This window comes from Dreissena polymorpha, chromosome 3 (genome assembly GCF_020536995.1).
Source record: "Dreissena polymorpha isolate Duluth1 chromosome 3, UMN_Dpol_1.0, whole genome shotgun sequence".
Taxonomy (NCBI): Eukaryota; Metazoa; Mollusca; class Bivalvia; order Myida; family Dreissenidae; genus Dreissena; species Dreissena polymorpha.
The window spans coordinates 37,528,802-37,544,340 of NC_068357.1; the positions used below are offsets into that span (position 1 = coordinate 37,528,802).

At 34.4% G+C, this 15,539-nt stretch overlaps 1 long non-coding RNA gene across 1 annotated transcript; it reads left to right on the top strand.

Annotated features, from left to right (window-relative positions):
- The first annotated feature begins 5,799 nt into the window (after positions 1-5,799).
- Positions 5,800-13,833, top strand: LOC127873739 (uncharacterized). The gene is made up of 3 exons (XR_008046358.1): positions 5,800-5,887; positions 6,699-6,787; positions 13,486-13,833. It is a non-coding gene; the product is annotated as an uncharacterized LOC127873739 (long non-coding RNA).
- Positions 13,834-15,539: the final 1,706 nt, after the last annotated feature.

Here is a 15,539-nt window from a genome sequence, read left to right on the forward strand (position 1 = left end):
CAGGAACACTTCAATTACTTTTTAAGGACCTTTCCTGTTCTTGAATTATTCTTAAACTATTCTTGAACACTTTAAGAACTTTTTTGAACAACATGTTTCCTTCTGATGTTCTTAAACAGGTCTACACAATGTTTTTGAACGTATGATGGACTTTTAAGAATCCAATATGTTCTTAAAAGGATCTGTCATTGTTCTTGGAAGACTTAAAAGACAAGTTTAAGAACGTTTTAAGGACAACTTATTTCAAGAACAGTTTAAGATGATATCAAGAACTCAATGTACATTGCATTGCTGTTTTTACAAAGAAAGAATATTGTGTGCACAGGAAGTTGAAACGGAAGGCACATGGTTTATGTTATATTTGAAAATGTAAGTCTTTAATAAATTACTGGCTGAACTGATCAGCCATTGGTTCCATTTCAAGTTCTTTGGCACTGTAAGTGTAACCATTTCAGGGAAACCATTGATTAGTAAATGATTCTTGAACTGAAAATGAGACTATTCATAATCTTTTCAATACATGAATTATTCATGAACATATAGTGCAAAGTTGTATTATGAAATTTAAAGAGTATAATCAAACCACTTGTATCTCAGTTATTAGTGTTATATTTAAATTATTGTTATATGTTGCTATCAATATGTTAAGTGCTAATACAAGACTTGTTTCTTCTTACCCTGACCTGTTTGTTGAGCTTTAGTAACACTTATGATAACCTTTGCATAAATTGACAAATTCTTGTTCATGAATAGTTCATGAACACTTCATGCCACCTCAGTTCATGAACTCTTGAAGAACTATGGTTCATGAACTATTCACTTACAGTTCGTGAACAGAAAATGAGCCATTGAAAAATAGAAGGAAAATGTTCATCAACTGTTCGTGAACAGCAAAACCCTTTAGAATTTTTCAAGAATTGTGTTGTTCATGAACTGTTCAAGAACACTTCATGCCATTGATGTTCATGAATAGTTCATGAACATTTCATGCCATAATGGTGCAAGAATAGTTCATGAACACTTCATGCCACACGGGTTCAAGAATAGTTCATGAACACTTCATGCCATAAGGGTTCAAGAATAGTTCATGAACACTTCATGCCATTAGGTTTCAAGAATATTTCATGAACACTTCATGCCATTAGTGTTCATGAAGAGTTCATGAACTAAAATTTCAAGAACTTTTCACAGACATGGCTCATTTTCTGTTCACGAACTATTCATGAACAGTTCATGAACTCAGTTCACGAACAGTTCATGAACTGTTCACGAATTATTCGTGAACTGCAGAACAACATTTCGCAGGGGCGCATAGCAATTATGCCAAAACCCTTTACCACTTAGATACATAGTTTGACACATTTGTAGTCCCATAAAAAGTAAAATTGAATTAAAGACCTTTTTGACTAGATTCAAGTTTTAAAGACTTCATTTCCAACCCTTAGATACTGATAATGAGCAGCAAACAGAATAAAACCTGAACCGAATGTTACTTGCAGACTGTTCTGGTTTTATGCTGTTTTTCAGATAGCCATTTTCACTTTGCTTTGGAGCAGGAAAGGGTTAACTGATACCAAGTGGGGCTTATTTCTGCATATTTACTAGGCAACTTTGCTTGAAGACACATAACCAAGGTTATTTGTCATATAAGTCATATCTGATTATCAATAATATTACTTACTAGCAAAATGAGAAGGTGTTGATGTTACAAATTGTATATTCACTATATCTGTAGTCGTAAGTGCCATTATAAATTCATGTGGCTCCAGCTATATAATACTTCATACTTATTTCATGCTTTTAATGTGAATGCACACACACGCCTATGAAATGGTTCCAAGCTTTTAGTATTGATATAATTACCTTTTCCCTGCCTTTTAGAACCTATTCCTAATGAATTCCTAATGTCCAATCTTACATTTGTTATGTAGCCAATAAGCTATGGCTCACTGTCAGACATTTATCTTTACTGGCGTGTAAGTCAGTCATCCATAACAAGTGGTAGCAGCGCCAAGTCAGGGTTATCTAATTGGATGTTCCCCATTCCATCAATTACTTATTTGATCAATCTATTAGATTACTAAGAGTGTCTCAGGGCATACAGCATTGAGTACATGATATCTACCAAGACAGATTTAGATTTCAATTGGATTGCTTTCTGGTAATCTGAAGCTGTATTTAAAACAAACATTGGTGTGAGATTGGAACCCTGATCCATTAGCTTCCTGATAAGGAACAATTAAGTCTGGAATTTCCTATATGCCAGCTCATGGCTTCCCCCTGTTCAAAATATTTTACAAATGCATTATTTACTTTGTACAACAAACCAATTGATGCAAACTACCAAACTGGCGAACTACAAACAGTTTACATTGCTACACAGTAAAACGTTAATAGGTGTCACAAATACAATTTTCAATCAAAGTCATTAACCACTTTTGTAACTCGGTTTCCAGGAATTATCTACAAGATAAACATATGGATATTCATCATTTCATATTGATTCTCTGTTTGCTTTTTGCATTGAAGCAAGAATGTAAAACCAATCTCTGGAAAGAAATGATAACAACTTTGGCTTTGTGGATTATTACAAATGTTATAAGCTGTCCTCCTTCCATCCCTGGTAACATACCGATATCACTTACAAATACATAATATGCAGTATTTGGCTATTTGCAATCCAGGAATATGTGCAAAATAAAATGTTCTCAGGAAAGAGTATGCGTTGTTTGAAGTCTGTATTTATTACCATGCTTAAAAATACTGAACTTGCAGTAGCACATGTATCCTCGCTTGCAAATTTATTGCTACATCTTAATATATTCATTATTTCTTTGATCGTCAGGCTGTGTGAGTCTTATTCAATGGCTTGGCATGAATTAAAACCCACATGTTACAAAGTTGTTGTAAAAGTGCATTCGGTAATTTTCTTGACAAAGTACATAAACTGGTACATGTGTTATGATGTTATGCGTCTTGAATGCCTAAATAACATATTAGAATAATAAGCGAGTTATACATATGTTGCATTGCAATGCTTGACAGGATGTTATGTTAGTGTCAAGGAAGAATCTCTTGTGATGCAATATAATTGCGTCGAGAATGCAGCTGATGTAGCCACCAGTATGTGATGGTGTTGCAATCAAACCTTAGATGCAACGCCCCTTAGATGATGTCAAGGATGTAACATTGGCATACTCAGGTATTTTACAATGCAACTCTGAGTCCTATTAGACTGCACTTTTATTCTGCTTCGTTTTGCTTTTGATTTTTAACGCTGTTGAAGGGCATTTTAAATTTTATTTCATGATGATGCAAAATTTTCTAATCAATGACAGAGCCAATAGGAAGAAGTAGAGTAGATCATTATAAAGACCTGCACCCTCCTTACCCTAAGGCTCAAACTATAAACCCCCTAACCACCTAATCCTTCTAACCTTAAACCTCCTCACCCTCATCCTCCTATGCCTAACCCTCAAACCTTGGTCCTCTGACTCTTACCCTAACGCTTAGAATAGTCATAATATCTTTTTCAGTGCGGGAACCGAATTTTGAAGGCCTGTGCAAACAGTTTGGATCCAGATGAGACGCCACACAACGTGACGTCTCATCTGGATCCAAACTGTTTGCTATTCTGATAATATTCTTTGAAAAAAGTAGAAGAAAATGCTAATTTTAGAAATTCATCAGAAGACATTTTAGCAGATGACAAATTTCCCAGCATGCAAAGGGTAAACAATATGTTGTTAAACACAAACAATTCGTCAATTTAAGGTGTTGTTTATACGTTTTATCACATAATGCCCTTTTTTTGTATCCCAACATCACCCCTGATCTGACAAAATGGAATCAACTAATCGTTTTCCACCAAGTTAAAAACAGAAAACACATCACAATGTCTTAACTGGTTTTGTTTATTTTCAAAATAAAAACAGAATACACAAAAGATGAGAGAGTTAGAAACTGGCTTAGTGTCCATACAGAAAAGTTTATTTGCTCAGCACAAAACCACTAGCCACTTGCCAAGCGCACTTAAACTATTTCTTTGTTTTTCTGTGCAGGTGATCTGATTTTTAAGAACATGGTTGTAGGGATAAAAATTAAATACAGTTAGTGGTAAATTTGATTTAATCATACTTGACTTCAGTCCATGGGTTGACACATCTGATCTGAAGAGTAGTTGGATTATTAAGTTGTGTTTTTAAAAGAATGACGTTTCAGCACTCTAGCTGTCTACAATTTGCAAATGAGGGTTGTCATGGGAAAACAGGCTTGCAGGCAACAAATGCTAATCCAAGACATTATTTCCCGCCGCATTGGAGACTGGTGGAGACTTTCGTGACACAGAAAATACCATAATAGAAGTAAGCGTCATCCTGAATTAATGAAGCACAATATGCACTGCACTGACTTACCCTGCACAACTAGTTAGTTTTTTTTGCCCCAAAATAATGTTTTTGTTGTTTATACCAGGTGAATTAGGAGTTTTTGGGCATCTTGAGCTTTACAAGAGGTCAATAATGTCATTGTACGTTCTTTCCAAACAATGTCTGCTCATGTATGTGAAACAAAATGTAAGGAATATGCTCGTTTTGTTTAAGTCTCATCACGTCTTTACATTGGAAAGTTTCACTGTTGATAATTGTCATTAGTTTGACAGTACAGTTTACCAATTTTGTTTGAACCATTACATTTATGTAGAAAGCTGTGTAAAACATACTTTCCATAAAATTAGACACGATTTCATAATGCTTTTTACTGATATTAGGCTCAAGTTGGGCCATCTGGTAAGCCATGTTTTAGTTATTAAATATAAAAAAACTGAAAGAATGCTGACATTGTGTTCAGTGCATACCACTTCTGCTGATGAGTGTCAACCATGAGCAACCAAATTCAGTTTAAAGGGCAGGCTGACCCACAGTGCATGCCAATAATCCTATGAGTGTCATGTCAATGTAGAAAAGCTTGTATTATGAAGATGAATAGCCATGTTATAAATGACATGAGGCATTTTCATACAATACATGCTGGAGTGCATATCAAGCTGAAGGTTAACACTGGTGTTATGGTTATACAGTTTTCATCCTGTAACCCTTTACGACTTAGGTACATATTTTGACGTATTTGTAGTCACTTAAAAAGTTAAATTAACTTAAAGACCTTTCTTACTAGATTGAATTCGTAAAGGCATCATGTCCAACCCTTAAATACTGGTAAGCAGCAAGTTACTCGCTGGCTTTTCTGGTTTTATGCTGTTTGAACATAGCCATTTTCACTTTGTTTCTGAGTGCTTGCTCATACCTTTCAATTCTTAAAATGGATTGTTTTAAAAGTATGATTATGTTTGGAAGAAACATACCACTGCTTGTAATTTTCTGAGGCAACAGAGTGGCTATCCAGTTAAGGCAGTGCTTAGTACGAAGTCTTCTCAAGGAGGGGATCAAAATTGCACAATAGTTCAGGAAAACACTAACATTACTTAAAGGTAACAATCACATAACATTAATAATTGGTACCAACTTCCCAAATTCTGCAGGGTTGCTGGGACACACTCCAGGTCCTAGGGCGGCAAATTAATGGGGCGGCAGTTTGGCACTATGAGCTACGTATAAATATAAATGTAAAAAATGCATCACTTTGTTAATGCATGGATTGAATATATTGACGCTTTTTTCACACTAGCTAACATTATATTAAATCATTTTGTATCCCTCCGGACCCTCTGTGGTTACATCAGGTATAATGTAACCATGTGTTAAAACAGCCCAATTACCCCCCTTTGATATAATTATGCCATCACTTTTCATCTGCAGATGTTAAAGGTCAAGTGTTTTTACAGCCTGTGCACATCCGTTTATGGATGTTCAGACATAGAGCAAATATTTTGGTATGTATCCTTCAATTACACAAGTGATTTGTATTGTAATCATATACCTTTGTTTTAAAATTTATACGAAAACACAAATTAGTGTATTGAAGTGCACATGCCATTTATGAACTTTTATGGTTGATGGGGAGGCATTAAACATGAAGACAAAGGAAAAGGCAGATGAATGTCTTAAAACACATAAGTCTTAAAAAGTGAAATGTGTTTTTAGTTAAAAAAAAAACTAACCATAAAATAATAACTATTCATCAAGTTCCTCATTGATTTTATTAGGAACTTGAGTAGTAATCGAATTGGTACTAGTTACCGGATATAATATGTCATTTAAATAGTGGTTAATGTTTGAAGTGGCTGTTATATCCTCATACCTGTCAAGGGTCATACGTGGCTGAGAGTGAGATCAGATCTAGGGGGGTCTGGGGGCATGCCCCCCTGAAAATTGTTGGATCCTAGATCGTCTGTGGTGTGTTTTGGGGCTATTTCCAGAGCAAAATTAAGACTTTTTTTCTGATATAAAAATTAGCCCTTGTCTTGCTTGAAAAGTTACCTTTTTTTAAATAAATATTTCAGTGAAAAATATAGTGAAGAAAGACAAAACATGTAATTTTTAATGAAATGTATATACTATATAGGTTTTTTCTTCGCCGGTGAGCCACTTGCTGGCATTTTTGCAGCCGATTTTTTTGTGTTTTGTTTACATAGACACCGTTGACGTATTTTTTGGTACATGTGGTACCACTGTCCCTGCAGTAATTATACAACATTTTATGAAATTCAAACACTACTTTTTTCATTTTTATTGTTTTTACAGAAATGCGTGAGAAATTACTAGGTCCGCGTGAGACCGTCATTGCATGCCAAAAACCGTGAGACTCACGGCAAAACCGTGAGACTTGACAGGTATGTATCCTTGAGCAATGACTATCAGTGGGTACCGTCTTGGTTTTATTATAAAAATACCTAAATCATGTTTAAATATGTGAGATAAATTTTAAACTACTATGTATATACTTTTGTCAAACTAATAAAAACATATCTGGGAACATCCATGCTAATAGAAAGACTTGTTGGACAAGCTACTGTGTCAATTGAACATGAAATTACTAGAGACATTGAACTGATGGAACAAACGGCAGCACAGCATTAATTTGTGAACGTTGATATTAGCAGCAATCAGTTGCTGTTGGCGGGGGAGGGGAGGGCGCAGTGCCACAGGTTCGCCTAGGGTGCCAAATACTCTGGCGCCGAACCTGATGCAGCCCCAATTATGAAGACTCTCAAAATCTACAAAAATAGCTTGTGGCTATCTAGCTGGTGACATTCAAAACAATTGATTGAACCTTAATGATATCTGACCACTTGAAATGAGAACAAGCAGGTATGTAATATGCATTTGATTCCAATGATGATTTGGCATTATACTAATCTCACCTGCCTTGTCTAAATTGTATAGAGAGGAGGGCTAACAGCTACTTACTCTTACAAGCTGTGTAAACACCAATTATACATTCCAATTAATTTTGCATTATAGCATGGTTTGAGGGTGAACAGGCATATTAATTTTGTATTAGGACCTAGGCTAACATTCAGCCTGGAAACATGTATTTAGTGTTTGTCAGCAATTTATGTATACCATAAGATATATGCTGATTTTTTAAATCAGAATGAAAATTAACACACTTGATAAGTCTTCTTTGTCTTTTTTTAAAATTTGTTAACAGATTTGTTCATATAATTGACCAAATTAAAATTATTTACAAAGTTTGATTCCTAAATATTAAAACTGCGTTAAATTGTGAGTAAAATGTGTTTACACAGGTGCAGTAAACTGTTGTAAATAATATTTACAAGTAAGGTCGCTGTGGGGGAGTGGACTCTGTTGCCCCCCTTGCGGGAGGTGATGTGTTCAAAATCCACCGTGGGAGCATTTTTAGCTCGACTGTTTTTGGAGAAAACCCGAGATATTGTCATAGCCAGCTCGTCGTGTCGTGTCGTTCGCTGTCCGCCTCGTGTTAAAACCTTAACATTGCCTCTAAAATCAAAGTGCTTCCACCTACAACTTTTAAACTTCATATGTAGATGCACCTTAATGAGTTCTACATGCCACAACCATTTTTGGGTCACAAGGTCAAAGGTCAAGGTCACTGTGACCTCTAAAAAAACAATAAAAAAATTTCTGATAAGCTTTCGCAGCCGAACGAGGCACCCGTTATTTGGTGCTCTTGTTTATATCTCCCTCAAAGACACAAAGTACTTGTTCTTCTCAGGTAACAGACTCAATAGTATTTCAATGAGCCTAGGGCTTTTGATGCAATTAAGCGAAAATAATAGATTTAAGCTAATAATATTTATTGAAAAATAAAGAATAATTTCAATTAAAAAAATTCACACACTGTAAATACCGATAATTTTTTTATGTAGCAGTGATACTAGCGTACAGGAATTAGACCTATAAGTAAAATAAACATAATTAAAAACTCATTTGAAGAAATGAAGAACATGCCAAGTCTTTTATTAAACACTTTGTTGATAAGCCCATTTGGCTTCTGATAGAGAAATGATTGTATCTGTTTGCCAACAGAGATTGTGCTGTTATATTTATTTATGAGTGTTCAACTGTTTGCTTTATGAGCACCAAAACATGGCAGTTTCTAAACAAATCAGAATAACTGTATTTTCGTCACTTTGTAATCTTTTAAAACACATGACCTGCAATCTCTATGGTGGTCCAAGTGTCAAGTGCATTTCCTGTGGCTGCTACTTCAAGTATGCTTTCACAAGCATGTCCCTAAGCCTGAAGGGATGACATAACTTTGAAGTTAAATCGACCATTATGTCTGAACTCATGTAGGGTTTCACTGTGCTTATTGACACACATGTCTAGCCTGGTAATGCATTTCCTTGCACCTACTTCAAAGGGCAGTTTGTCAGTGTTTTGACATTAATGACACAGCAAATATTCTAATGAAAATTAGCCATCTGGAAATTCCTATGTCAGCCTCAGCAATGTAAACTTGTTGACCCTCAAGATTAACATAATCAGTCCAGTGATTTTTTTTTGCTTTTATTTGTTACAGCCTGAGCCATTTGAATTTGGAAAATTAGCGCAATAAACCATGATATTGGGAAAAATAGTGCAATAAACCATGAAATTGGGAAAAATTGAACATTATAAATTTGATTATAAGTAACAGAATTAAAATTGTTTTTTAAGTGCATGTTCAGGGTCTTTTCTAGCAATTTTGAGAAAAGAAGTCTGGTCAAATTAGGATTGTTTTACTTGATAAAAGTGGCAAATTTGGGAATTATTTATCAACAAACAGGACTAAATTAAAGTTATATATTTTGTAGGATGTTTTAATAAAAAGTTGAGATCTAGAGTTAAGAAATCAAAAGTCATAAGAGACTTCTTTCTTAAAAAAAAATAAATAAATTTTTTTTGGTGGAAATTTGGCTTTTTGGGAAATTTTGGTCAGCTCTTTGGGAAAAAAGTTAGCAGCCGAAAATCAGTGGTAATTTTTAGCAAAAAAATCACTGCAGTCAAGCAATTTCCAGTCTTATTCCTTTTACAATCAAATCTTTTTCTTGTACAGGCTGCTTCATAATTATTCTGGCTCCACAACTAGGAAAACATCTTAAATCTTTTTATAAGATTTACATCACAAGCCAAATATAACATAGTCCAAACTAATGGGAGTTTTATTATTAGACTTAAAAATATAAATATTCATTGTACCATATTGTTATCATTTTAATAAAGCGTATATAGCTGATATTTTCAAACACAGAAAACAGTCTAAATGGCTCCTAGCAGTCCTTACTGAATAAAAATTAACGATACCGTAGGTTTCCACGTATAGCGCGCAGTGTTTTACCTCCAAAATTCAAATTAAAAAGTTGGTGCACGCTATACATTGATACAACGCTATCCTGGCTGCTAAATTGGTGAAAAATATGTTGTGTAATCATAAATAATCAAAATGGCCACCATGTTTTTTTTCCAGAAAACTACCACCCTATAATCTTACAGACTGAGGGGCCATTGTCGAAACAACAAGAAGTCGCTACTGGTAGATATGAATGCGGTAGAAGAAGTTTTGGTCAAAAATAAATTTGTTTGAATAAACTTGCGGACATTTCTTTGTTTGTTTTTTTAAACCTCTTTATTGATGAATTCCGATGGGGATTGTTGTCGACATTCCGGAGAGCAGGCAAGGGTAGGTGCGAACGAGGTCTTTTTTGCGGGTAACGGTAGGTGTGAAAGGGAGTCATTTTGCACTTCGTAATTGGCATATTTTTTTGAGTTATATGTGCCACGACTTAGTAAGACGCTAATTGACATTTGAGACACTAATTGACGAGAACGTGAAGATATGCAATTGCAGTTTGTGTGTAAAAATATTGAACGTTCAACAGTGGTTTACCTCAACAACTGTATCCCTGTCTCCCATGCGACATTTAAATTTACCGGAATGCCCATGCTTTCCCCGAGGAAAAATCACACGATGTACACTAATTCTTATTTTCTTACGTTTTTCACGAAATGCATGTGGACTGTTAATCTTTTGCTAGAAAATTACAAAATTGTCAGAAAAGTAAAGTGCTATGCAACCCACGCTCCTAATCATAATGACGCTTCCTATTTTGAATGCTTAATTAAGCTTTCCAATGCCCTGGATTATTGGATTGTGCAATAGTACAATGGCGGCCATTTTCGGTCCGAATTGGTGGTTTTATTGTCTATAAATATTTTTTTCTCCATTTTTGCATTTAAAAAAACAGCCTGCGCGCTATACAGGGGAGTGCACTATATGTGGAAACCTGCGGTAATTGAATTTTAAACCTACAAACACCTGTTGTTTTTTTGTCAAAAGCAACATTTATTGGTATTAACTCATTAGGCAGTAAACAGTAGGATCTCTGTATAAATTGCATGCACATTAATAACTGATTTGTCTTTGGGCCTTAACCATAGAAAACAGAATATAAGGGAATGTCTGGGAATAATTGTAGTGTTGGGATAAATTAATGATGGAGCACATATTGGGAATGTAAGAATTTTAACAAGACTGTTGGATTTAAGTTGAGAAAAGCAGCATTTGTTTGAAGGCTGTTGGCACATTCTCAATCATTTAATAAAGAATTTAATTTCGAGTCTAATGATTTCTGAGCAAATTGACATATTTTATAGTTATTAATCAGCTAAAAGACAAAGCACAACAAGTTTGGAATATGTATCAGTGGCTTAAAAGAGCATATACTTGTAGTTTGCTTAAGTCTGATTAATGACAAAAACAAAAATATTGCAAACCCTAGTGTTAATTTGCTACCCTGGGTAGTGGTTTTACCCATAGCTGGAGTATTCTTTTCCACATACATGTATGCCCTTTTGTTATCATTTAGTTACAAATACACAACCCAAGAGGCCAACAGGATCAGATTTTGTTTGAGAAAGGTGATGGACATTCTTACCCCGCCATTTAAGTGCTTAGCATAACAGGGGGAGGGCTGGTAGGAGTTATCTCTCCCTGAATTGTTCAGCGTACACAGTTGAAACATTTGTTTTCATTTATCACACTTGATCTCCCATGTGTTTTCATGTTCTTTATGAGTTTATTTACCCTCAGAACCACTGTATTAAAAGGCCTCTCTGGGAGTTCTCAATACATATATTCCTATGCAAATGATAAACTTGTCAAAGTTACCTGTCGCTGTTTCTAAGAGTTAATATCCATAATATCCATAACTCTCTAATCTACCTATGATTTATGTGTAATAATCTCCTTGAAACAATATTTATGAGCTTAATGTGAGAAAATGTGTATGCAAGGCAAATTTTATGTGATATACGCATTCACAGGGATTTTTCCATGTTATAATTGTAAATGTTTCATCAATATTTTTGCTGTCAAAGTTGTAATTTTCTTAACAAACTAGAGAACACATGGCCATGAACAAACACAAAATGCTCATGAAGCACTGTTGTTCACCCACAATTATTAATTAATTTTCCTCAAGGATTCATGCTTTCAGTGTAATCAAATTTGAAATAAAAAAGTTATTTTACAAAACATATTTTTGGACAATTACTGTGAAACCATTATTATTCGTCAGACATTATTTTCGTCTTTTTCTTCCTTCGACCGATGGACTAATTCAAGATCCTAACGAACAATCATGTCACATATTTGAAACAAATAAGACTGAATTACCGTAGGCATGAGGCATTTAAATCCAGCGTAAACCACGCATATACACAGGGCTCGAAATTAACACTGGCACACTCGCAAAATGCAAGTAAAAAAAAGACTGCAAGGTAAGTTATAAGCAACTAGTATTTTTTGCAAGTAAAGAAATAGTGAAAAAAAAAAACGAGTTATATTGCTAAATGCGTTCGACGGCATGAATGCTAAACCGTAGGTCAATTTTTTAAACGTCCGAATACCCATATGCGGAAGCGCGCACCTTGTTTGTAGACTGGTATACTTATAGTACAGATACCTGGATGGTATTGATACAAAGAACATGAAACAGTCGACTATTCACACTCAAGTTAAATCCGGTTGTGACACAAAGGGGTGTACATTATACAGTGTACTGATAACTGACATTTCCTGTAAAACGCGAATGCAATAAGGCTGTATCCAATGCGTCGACTTCGTTTAGGTAGAATAGTGTTGATTTGCGCTAATTGTTAACAACTTTATTACCCATTGTGTGTATTGTATTTTTCAGGGGTGTTGCAGATTATACAGCCAACACGCGGCGAATCCGGATTAAAGACAATACTATTAAACGCAATTAAAATATGACGATGTGTGATCAACACCTGACTGAAATATATTCTGCGCTTTTATTACAAATTAATAAAGAACATATTGATTTGTGTTTGGTTGTTTGGTTTTAACTGCATCAACTATTTTTGTACATAGACATAAAAACCCATACCTTCGCTGTTTAAAAAACTCGTTAACGGTTATTCAGTCCCACTTATCCGCTAATCATAACAAAGAACGTGTCAATGACATAAAATAATAAGGGTCAGTTACTATCACCTGAAATAACAGACTTGTTAATTGGCATATGCCAAACAAGGCCCACCTTCTGCAAGTGACTACCAAGTGTCACCCCTTTTTCCCCAGCACGATTTTTTCGCAACCGCGTATTACATGTATTACATGTATTACAAACATTACAAACAAATCGGACGCATTTTTTTCAAAACCAGAAATGGACGAATTTAAGTGCTGACGAAATAGTCATTTTTTTAAAAAGGACGAAATTTCGTGCTGACGAAAATAAATGATTTCACAGTAGTAAGATTTTGTAAAATTCCTTTTGCTGAGGCAAAAAGATACATTAAAATACATTTTAAATATTTTATGTTATACAACTATAATGCTAGTGTGTGACATGTTGCACAATAATTAAATGTCACAGTGACAATTATTAAGATTAAAAAAAAATTCATTTTGCTGAGGTAAACAGACGCTTAAAAATACATTTTTAATATACAATGTTGTACAACTGTAATGGAAGTGTGTGTGACGTATTTCACAATGATTAAATGTTACAGTGACAGAGTGATTATTTTTCAGGTTTCGGTAGGAGGCAATGTCTGAAGTTCAGCCAATTTGCATACCGGTATTTGAAATGAGCAGATGTTCCTGAATAGAGATGGGGCTACATGACTGCAAATTGTGAGTACGTTCTACTTAAGACACCACTTTGCTGTCGGCAGCTATCCAAGTGAATGCTTCGTGCACCATGTTGGAAAGAAGTTAGATTATACATGAACTATACACTAGTCTAATAATAAGCCTTATTATTTGTGCAAAGTCAATTGTGATTTACATTTTTTAATGGTTGCATACTTACATTTGAAATGCATTTTTTCACTTGAAATGTCTTTAAATAGCCTACTGGTAAAAGGAAACACTTGAAAGATTTTGACATGCAATCATGATGTTATTTTGCATGCATAACATAAATATGCATGAGATGTTTTCAGGGAATATTACATTTCCTATCAATTATTATATTGCTATTTATATAAGTCAGAGATTATAAATAATAATTCAATGCATGTTTGACAACAATATTGGACACAAAAACTTCTTTATAGAAGGAGCACAGTGTAACAGAATAACATAACAAATAAATTAATGTGCAATCAACTGCTTGAATAAGCAGGTACTGCATGTGCAGTAGGAGTTTTATTTGAAATTATGTCAGAAAATAGTCTACACGTAAATAACTGTTAACAATATTGCATGATATAGTCATATAATAATATATAAGAATATGAGTTTGATGATAGCAAGGTATTAACTGATGCAAATTTTTTATTTGATGTTAAATAACACTCTGAAGGCATTATATACAACAATTTAGAAAATCATGAAAAAAACAATATGGAAATTTAATAGTTGTATGACCATTAAAATGTTGATTAAGACTTACAATTCTTCCATTTCTATTAATGACCAATGGCCTAGAAATTGAAGGCATATAAAACACTTAGCATATTATTTCTTTAACAAAATGGAGGTGATTTTGTGAAACTGATGAATGAATGCCCGACTTTAATGGTTAAGTACACCTTTGGTAAACACCCATATTTCTATTTTAACAATAATAGTTACTTAAGAACACCAATTTGTATTCCATCACATTAAATTGGTTCTTTATCACAATGAAAACCCAATGAGCAGTAATTCAACCCACACGTTTTTAAACATTTTTGTTGCCCCGAACAAATGATTTGCATTTGAAATAATTGTACAACCGCCATAAAGGTTAATGGAAATCTCAACAAAGGAGTTTTATTTCACATTTTTGTACATTTAGGTCAACGGTTTTTATTACTAAACTGTTTAAAGTTAGCTTAGGTAACTGACGAAAAGCAAAACAAACAAGATCTTATCAGAGTGCCCTTTAACTCCTGCTAAGTCAGTGCTAAAGGTGTCAAAAGTCAACTTTGTTTGCTGATAAAGCCTGTCATACTGAAATATGAGGACTGTTGAAAAACATCCGTTTAATGATGCTTTGTCCTAGTTGGGTGGACCAGAAATAGTTAATTTCCTATTTGTACCTGTTTGCCTGCAAGTATAGTTTTTGATTCAGAACTGATTAACCAATTTATGCCTAGTGGACTCTCCCATGCTTCTAAATTGGATCAATTTATTTCCAAAATTAGGGATGTCTAGTATATTTATTTCTATATTTAGAATATTTCTTACAGAAATTCCCGTAAGCAAACAGCGCCAACCCGGATGAGATGCCACATAATGTGGCGTCTCATCTGGGTCTACGCTGTTTGCCAAGGCCTTTTTTCTAGACGCTAGGCATAAATGGGTTAAGTTATACTGTTTTCAAAGTTGTAAGTTGTTTAAAACAATAATAATGTTGCACACCTTGTGCTATTGCAATATTTCTTATTTGCCATGTTTTGTACGTAATTTAATGCATGTGCTAAAAATTTAGCTATATTGCAGCCCAGTAATATATATCTTACCTCTAGGGCCGTAACAAATTTGATGTTTGCTGCAAACGGTTACAAAACTTAGCTATGGCCCCTTTTAATATCAGAAAATATGTTTTACAAATGATACCATGGGCAATTTGATTGCTAAAGTCTCAAGAGGGGTGG